The following is a 12858-nucleotide window of genomic DNA, read 5'->3' on the forward strand; positions in this document are numbered from 1 at the left end:
GAGTGCTCTGGACTCGAACTACACTGATGGGAGCAGCTTAATGAAAGATGTGCCCAGAGCCAGATGTGCCACGGTGACTACCAAAAGGGTAACAGAAGACCGTGCCCTCCCCGCAGCTACCTCTGCACAAAGAGCTGAGTTAATTGCTCTTACCCGAGTCTTTAGAACTGTCCCAGGAAAAGGGAGTAAACATTTATTCTGACTCCATATATGCATTCCTGGAAATGCATGCCCATCGGGTGATGTGGAAACTACAGGAGGCTGCTTGCCATCAACAAATACAGATACTAAACACCCAAGAGAAATTCTGGCCCTAGCAGAGGCAATTGCCTTGCCGGCCCGGGCTTCCATCATGCACTTCCCCAACACCAGAGAGATGATTCACGACCAAAGGTAACCAGGCAGCTGGCAAAGCTGCAAAATGAGCTGCTTGGGTGGCACAGATTCCGGGACATGAATATTCCATTTGGAATTACTAGATTTTAAACCTCATTACACTGAACAAGATCCCAAACGTGCCCGAACCAGGGGTTTGATTAAAGAGATTCCAATTTCCCTGGAAAACTGACACCCACAGGATGATGATACTCTCCAAGGCCTTGGTTTATCCAGTTTCAAAACATCTACGTAAAGGAACGCACTATGGGAGAGATGCCCTCGCCAGCCTAGTGCAACCACATCTCAGTAGCCCACACTTCCAAAATATCATTCGGAAAATTACACAAGGATGCATCTTGTGCACTGCAAACGATCCCAGGATGGAATGTAGCCCCCCTAACAGGATATAGTACAAAGGGCTGAGTCCCTTCAAAGACTGAAAGGTGCGCTTCACTCAGATGCCTACCTGGTTATGTGAGCCAAGGAAAGATCTGAAGTAATTAAGAGAAAAAGGAGGAGAGATAAGCAACATACATGAAGTTAACATGAAGTTCTCAGTTAATTCTAGAGTAATAAGCACATACTTGATCTTTGCTGAAACATGAATGGGTGTAGACAGTGGCTTTCCTCCAAAAAACAGACTGCTGGGGTCTGTGGGGGAGGTACCCCTTTCTGTGGGGGAGGTACCCCTGCTAACTTGCCATTGCACAACCAAGCACATCCAAGCTACCACCTCGAGCACGTGGAGTTATGTTTATACGCAGGACAAGAGTAAAAATTCTCACCCATTTCCCATCTATGATTACAGAACCACTCACCATGAGTGCTCCACGTTTGGGGAAACCTGGAAACATATCTTCCACCTGGCTCGTAAGCAGGTTAATGTCACCCCCTCTATAGACTATGCTGTACATGACAACAGAGGATGACTGATGATGGTGCAAATTCAGGCAACGGGTCATGCACCTCTACGCATCCCAAAACACAAGAGCAACACATCCCACACTAGCAGCCAGGCTAAGGGATGGTTACCTCTTAGCAACGTGGCTAAACCCATCAACTAACTAATAATATGTGGCTAGGATGGCAAAATAGTGTCAAGCTACATGGTGGAGCCTATCCTTTCTCCTGGAGTTAGCTATGGGTCTGAGGCAGTCATAGCTGGTATTACTTACCTTACCACTGGACCGGCAGGTACGTCTGGGGGTGCCCTTACCTACCAGGACACATCCTGTCTCATCTGGACTCTCTCTCCGACAACTGGGAAAATGTGAAGGCCAGACAACACCATCAAAAATGGGCACCCTGTTGGTTCTACTCACCAGCCGTCTTTTCCTCCCAGACAGCAAACGTAGATGTAGAATTATAAGTAGAGATCCTAAGTATAGAGCTGTTGCCTGTCATGACACCTAACCCAACATTACCCTTCTCACTGAAAAAACTCGCAGATTACACAAGTGACTCTACAGAACCCTTTGGCCTTACATATCCTAACTGCAGCCCAGTGTGACGCTTGTGCATTAAGACTGAATGGTGCATATACACACCAGATTATTCTCACGATGTAACCCAAGCTATGCATGCACTGAATACTCATATTTCTGCTATAAATGTCCTCTACCAGGATCCCACAATGTCATGGTTTGGTCGACTTTCAGGTCCATGGAAGACTCTCATATATGGTATAGTTGGTATTCTACTCCCTGTTGTTTGGTTGCTGCAGTTTTTGTTGCTTTTCAATAACTGTATGGAGATGCAGGAAAAACTTTTTCAGAAACTTTTGTGTCCCCACACTATAACGCTCCAACACATTCTCATATTAGTCTGGGAACCCACGAATATTTCCAACTCCAGGTAAGCAGATTCCAATCTGATACCCTCTAACTGTGCCCCTTCTCAGCGGGAAGAAGCTAGATGGATTGCTGTTGCCCACTTTCCATGGAAATGGAATGAACTTTTATGGCGAAGGATTATAATCGAGTCGTTTAGCTTCAAAATACATTTAAGCTTTTTCTTTCTCTTTATTTTCTTCCCAGTCTCGAGATGTAACCTTGAAGCAAACTGCAGAAACCATTGCCTTAGTCTTCGAGTAGAACCTTGAAATATACTTTGGAACCACACCCCCTTCGGTTTCCCACTGTACACGTCCATGCCTTACACACATTTAGCTAGCTGGCTAAACTCACACCGTGCATAATTATCTAACTACATGCCTGTTAAAAAATACCAGAGGCTAATTTAAAATGAACCAAACATAAAGGCCCAGCTGTGGAATTGTCTCTCTCTTGAAGACTGCCTCAGGATGGGTATCTATGACCCGGCACTATCGAGATGGTATCAGTCTGCGGCTCCAGGTGGACCACAACTCAAGATACACATTGGAGTAAGACACAGACTCCCTGAATCTGCACAACTCCTGCACGCCTCCCATGTCATGCTTCCCTTTCTTTCAACCTCTGCCCTCAGCCCAAACTTTGAAGTTTGAACTGGTATATAGAGGTAGAATCCAGTCATTTCCCCACTGCTGGATTTGGAAAATAAAGTCACTTTCCTTTCACCCTGCATGTCCTCCTTGTCATTGCTTTTGCATGCATAGATCAGCCGGACCTGCACTCAGTTCCATGTGTATCACAGGAGGAAGGGAATGTGGCACTTTTCTCCCTGACTGCCAATGACTATTTGGAAACAGGGGTGCCTCATCTTCTCTATTACGATAGATTACTGAGGAAACAGACTTACACTTTCACATCAGCTGACCAACTCCATTTACCCTCTACCTAGCAGTGGAGGCAAAAACAACTCAATCTTGAAAGCTAACTCACCATGTTGACTTCTCATTTTCAGTTCTGGGACTGCCTCTAAGCTTTCTGTATATATATATATTTTTTCCTTTATATGCACACTAAGGGATAAGATTTCTTTTTTTTTTTTGAGACGGAGTCTCGCTGTGTCGCCCAGGCTGGAGTGCAGTGGCGCAATCTCGGCTCACTGCAAGCTCCACCTCCCGGGTTTACGCCATTGTCCTGCCTCAGCCTCCCGAGTAGCTGGGACTACAGGCGCCCGCCACCACGCCCGGCTAGTTTTTTGTATTTTTAGTAGAGACGGGGTTTCACCGTGTTAGCCAGGATGGTCTCGATCTCCTGACCTCGTGATCCGCCCGCCTCGGCCTCCCAAAGTGCTGGGATGACAGGCGTGAGCCACCGCGCCCAGCGGGGATAAGATTTCTTTTGCATCTACTGTTCCTTGTGAAAATTATGATTTTTCTGTCAATCCTGCCCTTAGGTCAGAACCACAACTATGAATCCTGCGCTTAGATTCACATGGTGTTTCTGCCTGTCCCTGACAGGTAGACTTCAGCTTTCCTACACACTCCTTCCCCATGGTATACAAGTCCTACGTGTGACTCTAACATCTCTCCATAAACCCCCACTGAATATTTCTTTCTGAGAGACTGGTTATATCAGCCTCTGTCTTCAGCTGTTTGGCTTCCTCATATTTTGGTGGTAGGTATGCAAAGACCTGCCCTCCATGGAATGCTAACTATTAAAAATGGAGAGCTTTTACTGGAGTACTGAAATCCCCATTTTACGTATGTTGAAGCACTTTTTAAAATGATGGTCCTGGCCGGGTGCGGTGGTTCACGCCTGTAATCCCAGCACTTTGGCAGGCCGACATGGGTGGATCATGAGGTCAGGAGATCAAGACCATCCTGGCTAACATGGTGAAATCCTGTCTCTACTAAAAACACAAAAAATTAGCCGGGCGTGGTGGCGGCACCTGTAGTCCCAGCTACTTGGGAGGCTGAGGCAGGAGAATGGCGTGAACTCGGGAGGCAGAGCTTGCAGTGAGCCAAGATCGCACCACTGCACTCCAGCCTGGGTGACAGAGTGAGACTCTGTCTCAAAAACAAAACAAAACAAAACAAAAACCTGATGGTCCTAGAAATCCATTGAGGAGGGAGCATAATTGTAATGAGTTACATGAATGTTTCCCTGACCTAGATTTAAGGCTTCAGAGAGACTGAATAAAGTGAACATGAAATCGTGATTTCAAATATATGAGCCATCCATCCATTGAACTCTAACTTCCAATCACTCTAAAGTGTGGATGGAGAAAGAGTGTTGGGTACTTGCCTCACGAAGAGGTCTAATAATTTGGCTTGTTTGCAATGATAGTTTTTTGAAAATTGTAGTGTCCAGGACAGCCACTCTGAAACCTGGTAGCTTACTTTATTATGGGAAATCATATTTTTTGTGCTGTCAGAGAGGTTGTTTGGGAACTTGGAGTCCCACACGATGACATCTGTGCCTGTGATATCATTTAGCACAGCTTTGAGTTTAGTGCCTGTTTTCTTTTCTTTTTTTTTTTTTTGAGACAGAGGTCTGCTCTGTTGCCCAGGCTGGAGTGCAGTGGCTGGATCTCAGCTCACTGCAAGCTCTGCCTCCCGGGTTCACGCTATTCTCCTGCCTCAGCCTCCCGAGTAGCTGGGACTACAGGCGCCCACCATCTCGCCTGGCTAGTTTTTTGTATTTTTTAGTAGAGACGGGGTTTCACCGTGTTAGGCAGGATGGTCTTGATCTCCTGACCTCGTGATCCGCCCATCTCGGCCTCCCAAAGTGCTGGGATTACAGGCTGGAGCCATCGCACCCAGCCGCCTATTTTCTTTTAAATCTCATCTCTCCAGTCTCCATCACCCTGATAGACATTTACTTATGTCTAATTTATGACTTGCCATTCTAGCTTTTTGTTTTTTAATTGCTTCCTGGTTTGGTGAAGCATGACGTTCACACTCCTCATCATGATAGATTAGAAAACATGCATTGAAATGAAGATAAAAAGGGATTTGAACATGGGGAACTTAGGGAAGTCACCTAAGTATGATAGTATCTCCAGTTCAAATGACATAAATGGAAGCACCCACCATGTTTTAAAATGAGAACCTTAAATGAAGCTCTCATGTCTCAAGTAATAAAGTATGAGCTTAAAGAAGTTAGTTTTCTTCAATTACAAATGCTGAAATACCACCACCTAAGGAACAGGAACAGTTATTCTCATCTAAGAATGAGAAACGACATCCATGAAGCTGAATGTCTCTTCCAAGTCTCTAGGCCACAGGAGCTCATTTTCTCACTGTCACTATTACTGTGGTGTAGACAATACACCCCATTTTTATAGACCAAAAAAACAAGTCAGCATTATACATGGCCATGGGTGTTCAGAATGAAGTCCGATGTCTTTGTGGGTTTTTAGGCATGGTCCCTGGGAACAACCCTGGTGCTGTGTAGCGGTGTGTTGAACAGGAACTTGTGTGTGGGGTGAGTGGAGAGTCCTTCCTGCTGTGGGATTCTTTGTTTAACCAGCACATATGCAGAATCACCACTCAGCCTGTGTCTATCTCTTAGATCACTGCTGGAGGGTTGGGGATATGTTATATTTTCTTCCTTCCTTCCTTCCTTTCCTTCCTTCTTTCCCTCTTTCCTTTCTCTCTCTCTCTCGCCCTTCTCTCTTCAGAGGGTCTTGTGTTATTGCTCAGGCTGCAGTGCAGTCACACAATCATGGCTCACTGTAGCCTTGACCTCTTGGGCTCAATCCATCCACTGCCTCAGCCTCCTGAGTAGCTGGGACCACAGGTGTGTGCTATTATACCAAGCTAAATTTTTCTATTTTTTTTGTAGAGACAGTTTCTCCATGTTGCCCAGACTGGTCTTGAACTCCTGGACTCAAGCAATCCACCCACTTTGGCCTCCCAATATGCTGGCATTACAGGCATAAGCCACCACACCTGGCCTGTTGTTGCCTCTGTCAGGTTTTCCACACCTGTGCAAAACCTATTTTGAATCTCAGCTGCCAAAAATCTGGTGTGAAAAGATTTTTTTGTCCAGGTCCAGAGAAGTAGAAACTGCCACAACCACCAACCACCATATATATATATATTTTTTGTATTCCACCCACCTGATGTCAACGATAATGCCCATTTGGTGACTTTGGGGCTTGGGAATTGCTGATATAATTCTGGTATTCAACAGAATACAAAGTTCCACAAAATTCTTGATGGAGAATGTGGAGTGAAAAGAAATTATCACAGGATTCCAACAAGGCTTGAAGGCGAGTTATCTTTAGAAAACTAAGCCTGTATTAATAAAAAATCATAACATGAAAATATAATTTATATTTCTTGTCACTAACATTTCTCAATCTTGGTCTCTGGCATCCAGAAACTTTGTCTGCCAAAACGTGTTCAGTGGGATCCTGCAGATACGCTCCTAAATGATATCTGAAAACGGCCCTTTCTGGGGTATGTGAGGCATAACCAAATAACTCTGAAAAGAGAGGTTACCGACACTCAAACAAGTTACTTGGAAATGAAGAGTGTGATGGGGAGGTCCAATACGGACAAGCATTCCTTGAGTTTGATGGTGGCTTCCTGAAGTGGATGCATTTACGTTCGGAAGGGTAAACATAAGAGGAAATGTGCTTGGCTATTTTTTTCCTATATGTCCATTCATCCCTGAGGCTATTTTTTTTTTTTTTTGAGTCATGATCGCACTCTGATTCCCAAGATGGAGTGCAGTGACTCAATCATGGCTCACTTCAATGTGGAACTCTTGGGCTCAAGCAATCCTCCCAAGTCAGCCTCCCCAGAAGCTGGTATAACATATGCATGCCTGTCTTTTTAAATTAAAAATAAAAAATCAAAGATTTCATTTTAAAATAATTTTACATACACATAAAGATGCAAACATAGTACAGCTAGTTTTACATACCCAGGAGTTTACTAGAATGTTAACATCTTAATTATATACCCATAGTGTATTTATGAAAACTAATAAATTGACAGTGGTACAAAACTATTAACTGAACTACAGACTTTCTTCAGAGTTTACCAGGTTTTCCAGTAATGCCATTTTTCTGTTCCAGAATCTAATCCGGGGTAGTATTATAAATTAAACGTACTATCTTTTGTTTTAGTTATCAGTTGCTGCACAACAAATTGCCACATAGTGTGGTGGCTCAAAACCATACACACATTACTTACAGTTGCTCTGGGTCAGGAATCTAGGTGTAGATGATGTCCAAGGCTGAGGTCTCAAGTGAAGGCTCATCTGGAGAAGGATCCCCTCAAAGCTCATGTGACAGTTGTTAAGATTCCATTTCCTACCCTGGACTGATCACGGTGGCTCAAACTTATAATCCCAATGCTTTGGTAGGTTAAGGCAGGAGGATTACTTGAGGCTAGGGGTTCAGGACCAGCTTGGGCAACATAGTGAGAACCTGTTTCTACAAAAAAAGAAAGAAAGAAAGAAAAGAAAAGAAAAGAGAAGAAAAAAGAAAAGAAGAAAAAAGATTAGCCAGATATGGTGTCATGTGCCTGTGGCCCCAGCTACTCAAGTGGCTGAGGCAAAAGGAGTTCAAGTCTGCAATGAGCTACATTCATGCCACTGTGCTCCAGCCTGGATGCAGAGTGAGACCCTGTCTCTGGAAAAAAAAAAAAAAAAAAACCCTGACTTGGTCAAGAAGAGATTATCAGTGAATGATTTTACATCTTCAAATAACTCATACTAATTTATCATATATTTTTCAGAAAACAAACAGTTAACCCCAAGCCTGTGGCACCCGGCAGTGAAATGAGGAGCAAGCAACCCAGTCAAGAATTTTCAGATAATGTGGTCTTGTCTCTCTTCCATCAGCCGTCAGCACCTGCAATTCAAATTCCACTTCCCAGAGAGGGAGGCAACTGGTGGCAGCCAGACGTGCAGCACAGCAGTGTCAGCTCCAGCAACAGCCCAGTTCCCAGGGTGTGCATCCGGCTTCACAGAAGACACCTGCTACACTGGTTTGCCAACTGTTTGTTTCTCTAAGTCCTCATCTGGGAATAGGTGACAACTTTAATAATAATACTTAAATCTTTGTTTTGTTCAACTTTTAAGTTTTTAAAAACTCTGATATTCTATTTTTTATAGATATTTATAAAGGCTCACAAAACATGTCCCTTCAAATGTCTACATGTTAGGTCTCCTGAGCATACAAACTAAACTGACCTTAAAGAAATACCAGAATTTAAATTTTTTATTTCTTCTAAATAATGAACACCTGTTTTTCAACCCATATTTTTGTGTCTATACTTGTGTGTAGTGCATTTAAAGAAAGAAATATGCAAAATGGTGAAAATCATATTAAAAATAGTAATTTATCACCCACCTTCCTCTCTCCCTTTCTAGTGTATTGTAAATCTCCATCTATGTAGCCCAATTACATCTCTTTACTACTCTGATTTGGTTTTACTTACTTATACAATATAACTGTTTGCAACGTCTGAAAATTATCTTGAAAAAATGTACATTTTTTCTCCTTTTTATGTGTTCAATTCTCTCTGTGCTAAATAAAATTAGACCTTTCACATAAAAAACAGTAAGAACAACACAAAGAATAGATCACTTTCCAATGTGAATTATCAGTTAGCCTTATACCACAGCTAGACAAAGTTACTCAAGAAAGAAAAACTATGATCAATATGACTTATGAACATAAACACAAAAATTCAAGGAAATACTATCAAAACAAATAACAGACATGTAAAAATTTATAAATTTTGACCAAGGTATACATCTTAGGAATGCAAATTTGGTTAAACATACAAAAAGAATTAGTGCCATAAACTACATCAAGAAATAAGGGACACAATACACATGGTCATCTTAAAAGATGAGCAATAAGCACTTGCCAAATTCAAATTTCATTCATTATAAAAACATGCAACAACTTAGGCAAATAAGGGAAATTTCCTCACCATGAAAGCATAAAAAAGCTCACATGATATCCTAAATTTTCTGAGAAGCTCAAAAACTTTCTTGTAAAATTAGAAATAAGAGAAGGAGATCACTTTCACAGTTTTATTCAACACTGTATTGGAGGATGTGGCCAAGGTAATCAGTGTAGAAAATAAATATGAAGCAGTAAGATTGGATGGAAAGTCAAATTATGTCTACAAATGACATGATCCTGTCTATACACATCATAAAAACTCTAATAAACATAACAAAAAATGAAAAAAGGGTTAAGCAAGCTTGTAGTACAGCTTAGTACAGGTCAATATACAAAATCAATTGTATTTTTATTTATTAGCAATTAACAATCTAAAAACAAAATTTCAAAAACCATTTCATTTAAAATGGCATAAAAGTTAAATACCTATGAATTAATTTAATAAAATAAGTATAAGATATGCATATTGAGAACTACAAAACATATCAAACAAAATTAATAAAATTATAAATTAAATACATTGAGCTGTCATTGATCAGAAAGCTTAGTATCATTAGGTTGGTAATACTTTCCAAATAGATCTAATGCAATCCCTAGCTAAATCCTAGGTAACATTTTCTTCCTAAATTGGCAATCTTACTCTAAAATTCATATATAATGCAATAGAATTCCAGAACAGACAAAATAATTTTGAAAAACAACAAATTGTGTGTAGTAAAATCATACTTTCTGATTTCAAAACTTACTACAAAGTAATAGTAATCAAAATTATGTTAAGGATATGGAACCACAAAAGACCCAGAATATCTATAGCTATCCTAAGCAGAAAGAACAAAACTAGAGGAATTACATTACCTGACTTCAAATTATACTACAAAGCTATAGTAAATGAAACAGCATGGTACTGGCATAAAAATACCCATATAGACCTATGGAACAGAATAGAGAACCAAGGAACAAATCCACAACCCTACAGTTATCTTGTTTTCGACAAAGTTGCCAAGAACATAAACTGGAGAAAAAGCCAGTCCCTTAAATAAATGGTGCTGGGAAAACTGGTTATCCATATGCAGAAGAATGAAACTAGACTTCTGTCTCTCGCTGTATGCAAAAAATCAAATCAAAATGGATTAAAGACTTAAATCGAAGACCTCCAACTATGAAACTACTACAAGAAAACATTAGGGAGACTCTCTAGTATGTTGGTCTAGGAGAAAATTTCTTGAGCAATATCCCACAAGCATAGGCAACCAATGCAAAAATGGGCAAATGAGATCATATCAAGTTAAAAAGCTCCCGCACAGGATAGGATATCATCGACAAAGTGAAGAGACAACCCACAGAATGGGAAAAAATATTTGAAAACTACCCATCTGATGGATTAATAACTAGAATATATAGGCAGCTCAAACAACCCTATAGGAAAAAAATCAAATAATCAAACCAAAAAGGACAAAATATTTGAATAAACATTTCTCAAAGACATACAAATGGCAAACAAGCATATGAAAAGGTGCTCAAAATCATTAATCATCAGAGAAATGCAAAGCAAAACTACAATGAGACATCATCTCACCCCAGATAAAATGGCTTTTATCCAAAAGACAGGCAATAACAAATGCTGGTGAGGATGTGGAGAAAAGCAACCCTTGTACACTGTTGGTGGGAATGCAAATTAGTACAACCACTATGGGGAACAGTTTGGAGGTTCCTCAAAAAACTAAAATTGAGCTACCAAATATACCCAGCAGTAGGCTGCTGGATATATACCCCGAAGAAAGGACATCAGTATATCAAAGAGACATCTGCACTCCTATGCTTGTTGCAGCACTGTTTACAACAGCAAAGATTTGGAAGCAATCTAAGTGTCCATCAACAGATGACTGGATAAAGAAAATATGGTGTATATAAACTGTGGAGTACTATTAAGCCATAGAAACTAAAGAGACCCAGTCATTTGCAACAACAAGGATAAAACTGGAGATCACTGTCTTCAGTGAAATAAACCAGGCACAGAAAGACAAATATCACGTTGTCACTTATTTATGGCTTCTAAAAATAAAAACAATTGAACTCATGGACATAGAGAGTAGGATGGTTAACAGAGGCTGGGAATGGTAGCAGGGGGCTGGGGGAAGGTAAGGATGTTTAATGGTTACAAAACAAATAGAAAGAATGAATAAAACATACTATTTGATAGCATAACAGGGTAACTATAAAAGCCAATAATAATTGTATATTTTTACAAAACTTAAAAAGTATAATTGAATTGTTTGTAACTCAAAGGATAAATGCTTGTGGAGATAGATGTCCAATTCTCCATGATGTGTGCTTATTTCATATTACATGCCTGTACCAAACCATATCATGTACCGTGTGTGTGTGTGTGTCTGTGTGTGTATCTACTATGTGAGGAGAGACATACAGATCAATGGAATAGAATCAAATGTCAAAAATTAATTCTTACATGCATGGTAAAACAATTTTCCAAGGTTGCCAAATCAATTCAATATAAAGAAATATTTCCTCACACAGTGTTGCTGGGACAAATGGACACTGACGTGCAATCTATCTCCTCCCTAGCACCGTATGCATGACTGACTCAAATTAACAATGCATCTCAGTATAGGAGCCAAACAGACCAAATCCATAGAAGAGAACATAGGAACATAAGAACGCTAAAATAAATTGGATCTTTGTCCCCACCAAATCTTACGTCAAATTATAATCTGCAGTGTTTGCGGTGGGATCTGGTGGGAGGTGATTGGACCCTGAGGGTGATTTTTCATAAGTGCTTTAGCACAACTGGTGTTGTTCTCCTGAGAGCGAGTTCTCACAAGATCTGGTTGCTTAAAAGTATAACACACCACTCCCTCTCTTCATCCTGCTTTGGCCGTGTGAAGTGCTGGCTCCCCCTTTGCCTTCCACCATGATTGGAAATTTCCTGAAGCCTTCCCAGAAGCAGAAGTCACTGTACTTTCTTTATACCCTGCAGAACCAGGAAGCAATTAAGCCTCTTTTCTTTATAAATTACCCAGTCTCAGGTATTTCTTCATATCAATGGGAGAACAGATTAATACAGTAGCCTTGGGTTAAACAAAAGTACAAGAAATGTCTCTGGGGCTGTGAAATTGTTCCATATGACAACGTGACACTGAATATGTGACAATGTCATTCAAGACCTATAGAACTTCGTAACACACAGACAGTAAAATAAAAACTTTATTTAGGCTGGGCGCTGTGGCTCATGCCTGTAATCCCAATACTTTGGGAGGCTGAGGTGGGGGGAATCACTTGAAGACAGGAGTTCGAGACCAGCCCAGCCAACATGGCAAAACCCTGCCTCTACTAAAAATACAAAATACAAAAATTAGCCATGCAGGTGGCACACGCCTGTAATCCCAGTTACTCGGGAGGCTGAGGCAGGAGAATTCCTTCAATCTGGGAGACAGAGGTTGAGGTAAGCCAAGATCGTGCCACTGAACTCCAACCTGGGCAACAGAGTGAGACTGTATCCAGAAAAAAAAAAAAAAAAAAAAAGGCCTTATTTAGTTGATATGATAGAGAGATTAAATAATATAACTCTATAACAAATGTGTGAAATAAGCCCACCAGAGTGGGGAAAGGGGGTTGACCTAAGTAAATTAGGAAATACAGGGAGATCCTAAGATTCTAAGTCAAAAGGACAAATAATTTGTACATGAGGACTTAGTTTTA

Source organism: Papio anubis, chromosome 7, assembly GCF_008728515.1.
Source record: "Papio anubis isolate 15944 chromosome 7, Panubis1.0, whole genome shotgun sequence".
Classification (NCBI taxonomy): Eukaryota; Metazoa; Chordata; class Mammalia; order Primates; family Cercopithecidae; genus Papio; species Papio anubis.